Consider the following 10,439-nt stretch of genomic DNA (forward strand, 5'->3'; position numbering starts at 1 on the left):
GTTTGAATCCCTATGTGTGCAAAGTGAAAGTTATTTTTGTTTTTAACTTTGAGGAAAATATGATAGGTAGTTAATTATTGTGACTTAGTGGGATGAGGGTGATTTTGGAATTAACCGAAAAATCTCTCCCACTCTTTCATTTTCTTTGTTTCACGTCTCAAGTCCTCTTTTTCTTCCATTTCATTGTCTTTCTTATTCAAATTGTTTCTTTAGAAAATTTTGGTTTGTTAAGGGTTCCTTTGACGTTATTCTTCATTTGCTGTGTTGCCAATCATTGTCATTGATTTTCTAATGGGTAAGTTTTACAGATTTTGTTTTTCGATGATAAGTTTTTGCTTGTTGATTGGGGGGTGGTATTTTGTAAACATTCGACTATATATTGCTTTGGTTTTTTAATAGGAGGAGAGGGTGGTGCATTTGATGTCTCTCTGACGATTTAGGCACGATTAAAGGCTACTATTGAGTCACTATTTTTGAGGTAAGTACTCGTGTTTTGTTTAAGAGACTATTTTCTTTTTATAAAAATGAGTGGATCTTCTTAAGTGAAATTTTGGGTTAATTCAAGTTTGTTCTCCGATGCATTTTAGTGTTGAATGTAGGATTCGAAAGTACGTGATTGTATGGATTATCAGAAATATCATTAGTTGTGTGAAATAGACCTAAAAACTCGTTAGAAAGTTGATAAAATTGTAAAACTGTGTTGTTCTTTGAAACCGCCTAGCACCACCTGGTCATGTGAAATCGTGCAGACCTTGTGGGTAGATAGTGTGTACCACATGATTGTGTGAAATCGTGCAGGCTGTGCGGGTAGACTGTGTGGACCAGACAACTGTGTGAAATAGTGTAGTCTGTGTAGGAGATTGCGTGAAATCGTACAGACCGTGTGGGTAGAGTGTGTGGACCACATAACTGTGTGAAATCGTGCAGACTGTGTGAACCACACAAGTTAGGTTTTTGGGCAGTGTGAGCCTTTTGGGCTAATTTTGAAGACCAATTAGAGGCTGATTAAGAGACTCAGATTTGGGTCTGGGGGTATATGTAGGCCCAGAAAAGCGTAAATTTCAGTAAAATAAACGTGGGCCAGTGTAGGAAGTATGTTAAATAAGTTCGATAAAGTATAATAATGCGATATGATCTGCTATAAATAGGTACGTGAGTTAAGCATGACTATTTTGTAAATCATATGTGTTATACATATTCTGTCATCTGTTCTGATAAGCTGTCTGATTCGACTATGTAATATGTTATGCTATGATTTGAGTAAGTTATGTTTTATATTATGCTTCATATATTATCTGTTTATGAATGCATACCATACAACTTATGTGATATGATATGTATGTTAATGTCTAGGCCGGGTTTGGAATGTTACACCAGATTTCCCAGCAAAGATGGTTTTACTCAATACTCTGACCCTATGGCATGCCAACTATATCCGACATAGTGCGAATAGTTAATAGGGTAATCAAATTTTCGGTTCTATTATATAATTCAATTTATGCTTTATCATGCTAAATTCATCAACAATTTATCAATTCAACACATAATTTAACATGTTCCAACTCAATCTCATACCAATTGCACATATCAAGCAAGTCATGAAATTTTTTTATTCTTTTCAATTTAGTTCATGCTTCAATATTCAATCTAAATCACATCATTTTAGCTCAATCAATCATCATTACTCACCTTTAATTTCATATAATACATAATGATATAAATATGCAGCAAATAAAATCCTCCCAAATCATAGAATTACAAACCGAAAATTTCAAGCTACTCATTGACAACTTTAGATTTTCCTTTCCCTCTCGACGATTTCGGGTTGAAGTTAGCTAATAATTAACATAAACATATAGCAGTATCAATATTCATCCAATTCATAATCAATTATGAATTGATGCAAATTTCACAATTTATTTAATTCAGTCCCTAAAACCTAGACTAACCTAACTTTCAAAGTAAAGCTTCAAATTGAATCCCAATTTCACTACTACCTATTAAAGGTCTCCTATTTTTCATTCATACAGACAATTTTAAAATTTATTTAGTTTAGTCCCTGATGTATGAAACTATCAATAAAGCTTTACAATTTAGTCATTTTCCTAAACTAAGATTAAAAAACTATCAATTTAACACCTAAAAATTCAAGAAATCAACTATGGTAACTTCTTAAAACTTTAATAGTTTTACAAAGTGGTACATGGGTTATCTAAATCAAGCTCCCATGACCTCAAAAACATAAAAAGAAAAAGAAAAAAAGACTAAATTGAACAAACCAATTGAAGCCTCAAAAATTGAAACCCTAGGCTAAATTTTGTTGTTGTTGTTGTTCTTCTTCTTCTCCGAATTTCAGCATGGATGAAAGAAAAGAGATGAATTCTCTTTCTTTCCACCATGTTAGTTTAATTTTATATTTTATAAATTTAATAATTTTAATTATAAAATTTAATATTATTTAAACAAATATCCCACCTAACTGTCTATTACATTTCTAAAATGGTATATTTGTCATTTTAGACCTTAGTTTAATTTCTATATAAGTCCCTAAGCCTTTGGTCAATTAAAAACCTATATTAATAACCTTTACAATTTAGTCCCTAGCCCTTAATTGATCACAATTTTGGCTAAATTTCTTATCCAAAATTCAATTAAATTATACAATAACTCTGCAAATATCTTTATTAAATATTTATGAGTTTGATTTATGAAAACGGGATGTCAAAATCGTATTTTCTGACACTATTGGAGACCGGGTTGTTGCATTTTTCCAATAATGTTTTAACAAATTTCCCAGCTTTAAAAAAATAAAAAAGAGATTGAACGTTTCCTCTTCCCTTCTCACAAAAAAAAAAACTATTGAGTTTTCCCTAATTTTTCTCTCAAGGATTTTTCAAAATTCTTCAATCCCTTAATCAAGATTATAACATTAGTAAGTGCATTCTAATATCAAATTATGATTTTCAATTTATTTTCAATTTTTCTATATTTTGAATAATTTTCACTTTAAGGAGAGAAGATACTGATTTGTTCGATTTATTTTTTGTTTTGGGTTGATTATTGATGAAGATGAGTTTAGTATCAATTGGGTCAGTCAAAGAATAAATTAGAACAAAGTTTCGATTATGATCATGCACATTTCCGTGGTTGAATGCTTGGGAAATTGTGGAGGAAAATGGGGTTAGGTTTTGAGTTTTACATGAGTTTTGGATAGCTAAGGGTCTCTAGAGTGTATTCCTATTGAGAAAATTGAATTTGAATTGGAGAATTTTGAGTTATGAGAAATTCGATCCATAAAGCTTTAAGGAGGTGAGTTTAGGCAAAGTGCATATCATGTTTAATTTTTGTTGGTTTTACTATTTAAATGTGCATACCTAACTTAGTCTTAATGTTTGAATTGTGATTGTAGCCAAGGAGGTAGCCGACTCTTCCAAAGCTAAAGGAAAAGAGAAAGTTGTCGAGGCGTAATGATTTTGGTTTGTACTAACTTAAGTCATTTTCTTAATATAAGTTTTTTAAGTAATAAGGATTAGATTATGCTATGAATCAATTGATAGAATTTGTTATATTACGATGGCTGAATTATTTTCATGTATGGTTATATCTTGAGGTGAATTTTGTATGGTGCATGAATTAATTGGAATAATTTTTATGTTGATTTTATGTTGTTAATTGTTGGAATATTTTAAGTTTGTTGTTGAATTAAGTTGTACATTAATACCTAAAGCCTATTAAACAATACTGGATAAGATTCGAGAATAGTTGACATGCCATAGGATGTATTTTGTATTGGTGGGAGAATGGCACTTGTGTATATTTACGAAAGCTTGTGCACGTACTTAAATTCTAACACTTGTGTGCATTTTTTTCTAGAGTGTTAGGGGTATATGTCTTTTCATGTATTAAGTTTTTCATGCTCATTGGCACTTTTTGTGCATTATCGTGGAGTGTTAAGGGTAATGTTCGTGTATCTATTCTTGGATTCGTATTTGGTTAATGAGGGTTGTAAAATTTATTGAGAAATGTGTTTATAAGGAATGTCAATTGTATTTTGAAAGTTGTACATGTGAGATAAGTACAATATCTATATCCCGTGGCTTGTGATAACTTGGTACCAATTCATATGTTAAGAACTGTTCCGAAGAATAATGCTTGATGGTTTAATGATACTTCATGTTTTGATTTGTGTAATTTCGATTCAGTCAATGTGTTAAATTGTTTAATATTTTTATATTTTAAATTTTTTGATTTTGCTAGCACCACTAAGTTTCATTACTCAGCATATGAATTTTTCTGTTACTGTGTGCAAGCTAGAAGTTCTTTTGGAAACTAATCTGTGTGTCCATAGATCCAAAAGTTTCAAATCTCAGCCTTGAATTCATAACGATTCTTAATGTTTTGTGTAATAAAATGACATTTACCTAGGTATCTTGGTTATTTTATGTTTTAGTATATTAAAAGTTCTGAGGTTTTTTGAATGGTTTCCGTTTTGGTATTACTTTACTTTCTATTTGGTCATTTGGTTATCTTTGGATGCATTTTGATTAATAATTAGCAATGTAGCATGTATGATTCTTAAGTTAATAATTACTTAGCACTTAATATTTTGATGTAATTCTTCCTATGCTATGTGATTTCATGTTTTGATTTTAATATACCGAGTTAAATATGTGCTATGTGGTTTGGTTGCATGTTGGTATTGTATGGTAGCATATAAGAGGTCTTTTGGTATACATTTATATATTGATTTTTTCAATTTTGCACTATTGTCTCGTGATATCAAGAGCTTGTCTTGAGACATCAAGAACATTATTTTGCATGCTTGGGTAGAAGTCTCCAAACATATAATGCTTGTTTCGAGATACAAAACATCAAAGCAAAATTAAGAGAAAATAAGTCCAGGGTCTCGAGAAAAGAAGCTTTGTATCAAGACATGGAGACCATTGTATTAAGAAATGGTGATATTGTCTCGAGACACAAAACTTCAAAGCTAAAATAATGAAACAACGGAGGCATGTCTCGAGACATGGCTTCACTGTCTTGAGACACTGTTGCACAAATTGATTTTTCGACCTAATAATCGTAACCTAGCCTCGTTTTTTAGTAACTTTAACCCTGGACTTTTATATGTGGGCCCAATTGATATTGTATACATGCTTGTGTGTCGTTGAAAGCACCAAATATATCCTATCCCTGAATAATGAAAAGAAATAGTATAAGGGGAGTAGGGTCAAATCCTAAGGGACTAGATCGCTACAGCTTCTTGTTATTCGAAATGCTAGGCACAGTCTTGCCCAAGAAAAATATTTGACTTGGGAAAAAAATAAAAAAAAATAGAATTAAGAATATGGACGAGTTGAAATTAAATAAATTGAAATCGCAATTGTGAAAAGAAGCAGAGTTGAGAAAAGGGGTTTTCGATTTGAGGGATTCTAGCCTCCAGTTATCTCGATCCTCCTTTGGTTCAATCATAGAATTTTAGGTGATCCTTCTCATGACCAAATAAGCTAGTTATAGTGGAAGATGATGCCTATGGCCACCAGGTCCACTTAGGTTTTAACCTTACGATTTAGAGGAACCTGACTCTAGCCAACTGTTACTTTTGTGGGACCGTCTTACACTAGATCATCAATTCTCAATGGCGAATGCCATGCCATTTTGACTATTGAGCTCGAAAATTTCTGATATAGTAAGTTAGTGAACTGACTGTGCTACATTCCCAAGACATACAAAGCGAATGTCTTTGTATAAGATGTATAAGATGAAAAGATTATTTTTGGAAAGTCATGGACGGAAGCGTTAGTTCTGTAATGCGAAGAAATGATGAATACTCATTGAGAAGGGCTAAGTGGGGGTTCTAAACCTCATGAACTCTTTTGGAGGAGTCTTGATAACCTTTGGCTAGATGAGTTTAGTGACTCATGCTTTTCAAAAAAAAAAAACAGAAGTTTAAAATGGAATTTTATTGGAAAAAAAAGAAACAAAAAGGCTAAGAGACTTAGAGGGAAGGAGTTTTTACACTAGTGATGAGTGAATATTCATGTCACTCCATCCCCTATTTATAGTATATAAAAAAACCTACTTTGTTCCTATTTAAACACAGGATGATAATGTTTAAGAGATATAATTTGAAATTAAATCTAAACAATATAATAATCCTAACAATAATCTTAAAAATAGATTTCAAATTTAAAAAAGTTTTATGTCCATAAATCTCTTCTTTGAAAATTTGCCCCATGTCTTCCACACTCACTTCTTCTTTATTTCGAATGCTAACCCATTTTGCCTTTAAATTCACGCTCTTTACCCTCAAATTTCCTTTTACCTTCAATTTAGTCCCTACAAGATAAAAACTATAAACAACCCAAACTAGTAGGATTGTACTCAAAATATATATGTAATTAACACATAAAAGTATGTCACTTTAAAGTATTACCACATGCATTTTATAAATTTATAACAATTTCTTATTTATTTTTATTGGATTCTGCTGCTTGAATGACTCATTGCTTGAGTTGCTTTGACAACAAATGTGGTGCCCTGCATTCGAATCCACCGTCTGAGTTGGGTTTAAAGTGTTATAGGAATACCAAGATGTTTACTACTTTGGCTCTCTTTGGAAGTCTCAAGCTTTTGTCCAATGTTCAATTTTTTGAGTTCGAGCCTACTCTTTAAACATTTGAGAGTTCAAGAATAGTAGAGAAGATCAATTGGTTCAAAACTTGAAAATAGTAGACTTAAGTTTGACTTGATTGAAAAATCCAAGCACCTTTGAATGCCCTTTGCAATTTGGACAAGTCTCTTTAGATCTCGGTACATAAGTACTTATTTGATTAGAATTATTACTTTAGATATGTGTCAAATGTCCATTTTAGAGAAGTTTTAAAATTTCATTGCACCAACTTAAACGTATTTTCTAAACGATTTGCCAACAATTGGCATCAAAACTTAGGTCATGCTATGTTTAAAATTATAAATTGATGATTAAATTGATTTTCTATCTTCTTGTGTTTGATTACTTTTATTGAAAGTGCATGTTGAAAATCTATATGTGGTTGGATGTTTCATATCTAATTGATTATTATATTTTTTCCAATGATGTGATCTCTAGAATTAGAATGATTGTAACTAGTTTCTTTTTGGGCATGTAATTAGACCATAGATTATCATCTCTACATAAGTTTTATTTAGCAAACCTTGTGAGATGGGAATGAACTAGGAATTTTGTAACAAAAATCAAAACGGAGGCCTTGTACTTAGAGGAGAGCATTCGATTTTTTTATTGAACTTACTTAACTGAAACAAAAATATTTAAACTGACCTGAGCGACTTATGCTTGAATAACAGACTTAACTTTAAGCCAGTCGGTTAACTAGCTTAACTGGAATTTTTGTTAATTTTTTTTAAAGAAAATGCCTTATTAGCTATATTTTTTTTCTTTCGTACGTATTCAAACAATCTTTCCTCAAATAGTCATTCAAACATAACATGAAATCCGCAAATGATAATTTATACACATTAAGCAAAATAAAGTAGAAATATTAGCCATTACTAGAAAGAGTAATTTCATCCATAATAGTGTAGGAGTTTCCGTTGGAGAATAAACCCAATATTTTATTTTATTTTTTAATTTTAAGAAATGGTACTGTAAGACCCAAATTTTGCCCGGGGCCCAATAAAATCACAGCCCAAATACCAAAACTCAACTAAAACCCAAAATACCCCAAGCCTAAATACAACCCAAAATAAAAAATAAAAAAATGAAGAAAAAGAAAAAAACCTAACCTCTTCACCCTATGTGTCGCCCTAAGCGCCGCCCTAGTCCTCTTTTGTCTACCACTTGTAAAAAGAAAAGATAGTAAATAATAATAAAAAATGTTGTAACAAGGCTATAAAAGCCATCATAAAACCAAATGTAAAAGAGAAGGAGGGATAAAAAAAAAAACATTGTATTTTCAAATAGAGATAAAAAATCCAAAGCAAAAAAAGGTTGATTTTAATTTCTTGTATTCCCTTTGTTCATTTTTCATTTTTGTTATTTTATTTTATTTTATTTATTTTATATATATATATATATATACATAATTTAATTGAATTACTTATTTGAATTCCCTTGCAAGCATGTTTATATTTTTCCTTTAAATCTATTTATGTATACCATTTATTCCCCAATTTTAAATTATATTTTGTTTATTTCAAACACTTGCCTATATTTCTATTTTTTATATACAATGTTTATATTAAGTTTTATGCTTTATGTATCTTGTTAATTGTTGGTAAGTAAATCTTGTTTCAAATTATTTTGTATAATTATTGATTTATATTATATAGTATGTCATTCTTATATTCTTTTGTATATTCTTACATGGTTGCATTTATATAATTCATCTATGTTACAACTTGTTAATATGTACATTATTCGTTTTAAAATTTTATATAGGTACACATTATTATTGCTATGCACATAATATATATTATATACATATATACATTTTTTGAATCTTGGTTTTAAATTATTTTGCATAACACTAACTTTAAATTTCCTCTTATAATACTTATTTTGAAGCTCATTTATATGTTAAACTTTATATACTTTATGTATTATTTATTTTTATTTTTATTTATTTTACGATCTATTGTAAATTTTTTGCATGTATTATCTGTTTATATATATATATATATATATATATAATTTAGCTACTTTTAAATTGTTCATTCCAAGTTTATTTGTTTTAACATTTTTATTACCTTTTAAAATATTTTTCTTAAAATAGATTTTTATTTAACCATTAGTTAGAAACGTTAAATAGTGTATGTGGTAAGATTATTATCATTGGGCATGTTTCAATTTTCGTGTTTGTACTTTTCAAAAATTGTATAATATATTATTGATATATGTTTTCCATATTTGTTACTTTGTTTTGCATCCCCATGTATTATATTATGATTGAGATTGCCAACCTATTTGCTTGAAATCAACCTATTTGCTTGAAATTATTCATTTCATTTTCTTTGCTTCAAATGAATCGAATAAATACGTTGCAAGTTTGTTTCCATAATCACTCCCTTTTAAAAAAAATAAAAAAATAAAATTTCAAAGCAAGGTAATATTTCGTGTTTGGTAATTCGAGAAATTCTGCCCTAACGTGTTGGGTTTCGATTTTCTGTTTGACCAAATAAATATTCTCTCGAGATTTCGTCCATTTTTTTTTCAAATTAAAAATAAGACAATATTTCGAATTTAGGAAATTCAAGAAAATAGTACCCTAACTTACTAGGTTTCAATTTTTCTTGTTTAACCTAAATAACTAAATATCCTTTTGAAATTTCAAAAGCATGAGTTTTGGAAATTATAAAATGATCTTGTATCGAGGATTTGAAATGTTGTGTCCTATCGTCTTTGGGTTGTGCTTTTCATTTGTTCAAAACAATCGAAGATCCCTTTGGAATTTCACTCACGTTTTCTAAAACTTTTAAAATGAAAGAAATGTTCGATGTTTGGCAATTCGGGGAATAGTGCCCTATCGTGTTGGGTTGCAATCTCCCATTTGTTCAAAATAATCGAATGTCTCTTCGGAATTTCACTCATATCTTCCAAGGTGAGGCAATGGTCAATATTTGGAAATTCGAGGAATCGTGCCCTCTTCGAAATGGGTATCGATTTTTGTTGGACCAAATAGTTGGGCATCCTTTTGTTATTTTCGAATTATAAATTTTTGAACGTCGAAACAAGAAGATTTTTGGCAAAGGACTCGGGTTATTCAAATGGTATTAACAAGAACCACATTTCAAAAACATTTTTAATTTTAGACAAAAGGATAGTATTTAATCGATTTGGTACCAATTTTGGGCGTAATGAGGGTGCTAATCCTTCCTTATACGTAACCGACTCCCGAGCCTATTTTCTCATATTTTCGTAGACCAAAATCATTGTTTTAGTAAACCAAAATGTTTTATTAAAACAACCCAAGTTTCTAGGTGATCTGATCACACCTAAACAAGAAAAGATTGGTGGCGACTCCATTTTCGCTTTCCAAAAAGTCGATCCATCATTTTTAAATCGAAAAAAATGAAAAAAAATGGTTTCGACAGGTTGGCGACTCCGCTGGGGACAATAAGAGAGTCAAGCCGCAAAATTGATTATTTTCTGTCCTTTTGTTGAAAATTTAAAATTTGGTTTTTAATAGACGATCCTTTTACTTCATTCGTTTTGGTTCAAGTCCCATAGAATAATATTGCATGGCATTGCATGACCACTGTGGTCAGACCTTCTAAGTTGGGAGTAAGAAACTATGCTTTCTTGAGGTTTTCACCTCCGCATGGGCTAGTGGATTGCTTCCGGGGTATATCCGTACCTATGATTTCGTAAGATTTTCATCTCCGCATGGTCATAGGGAAATGTATCCCTCCGAGCCGAACTCGATCTATATGAGCCTATA

This window comes from Gossypium arboreum, chromosome 9 (genome assembly GCF_025698485.1).
Source record: "Gossypium arboreum isolate Shixiya-1 chromosome 9, ASM2569848v2, whole genome shotgun sequence".
Classification (NCBI taxonomy): domain Eukaryota; kingdom Viridiplantae; phylum Streptophyta; class Magnoliopsida; order Malvales; family Malvaceae; genus Gossypium; species Gossypium arboreum.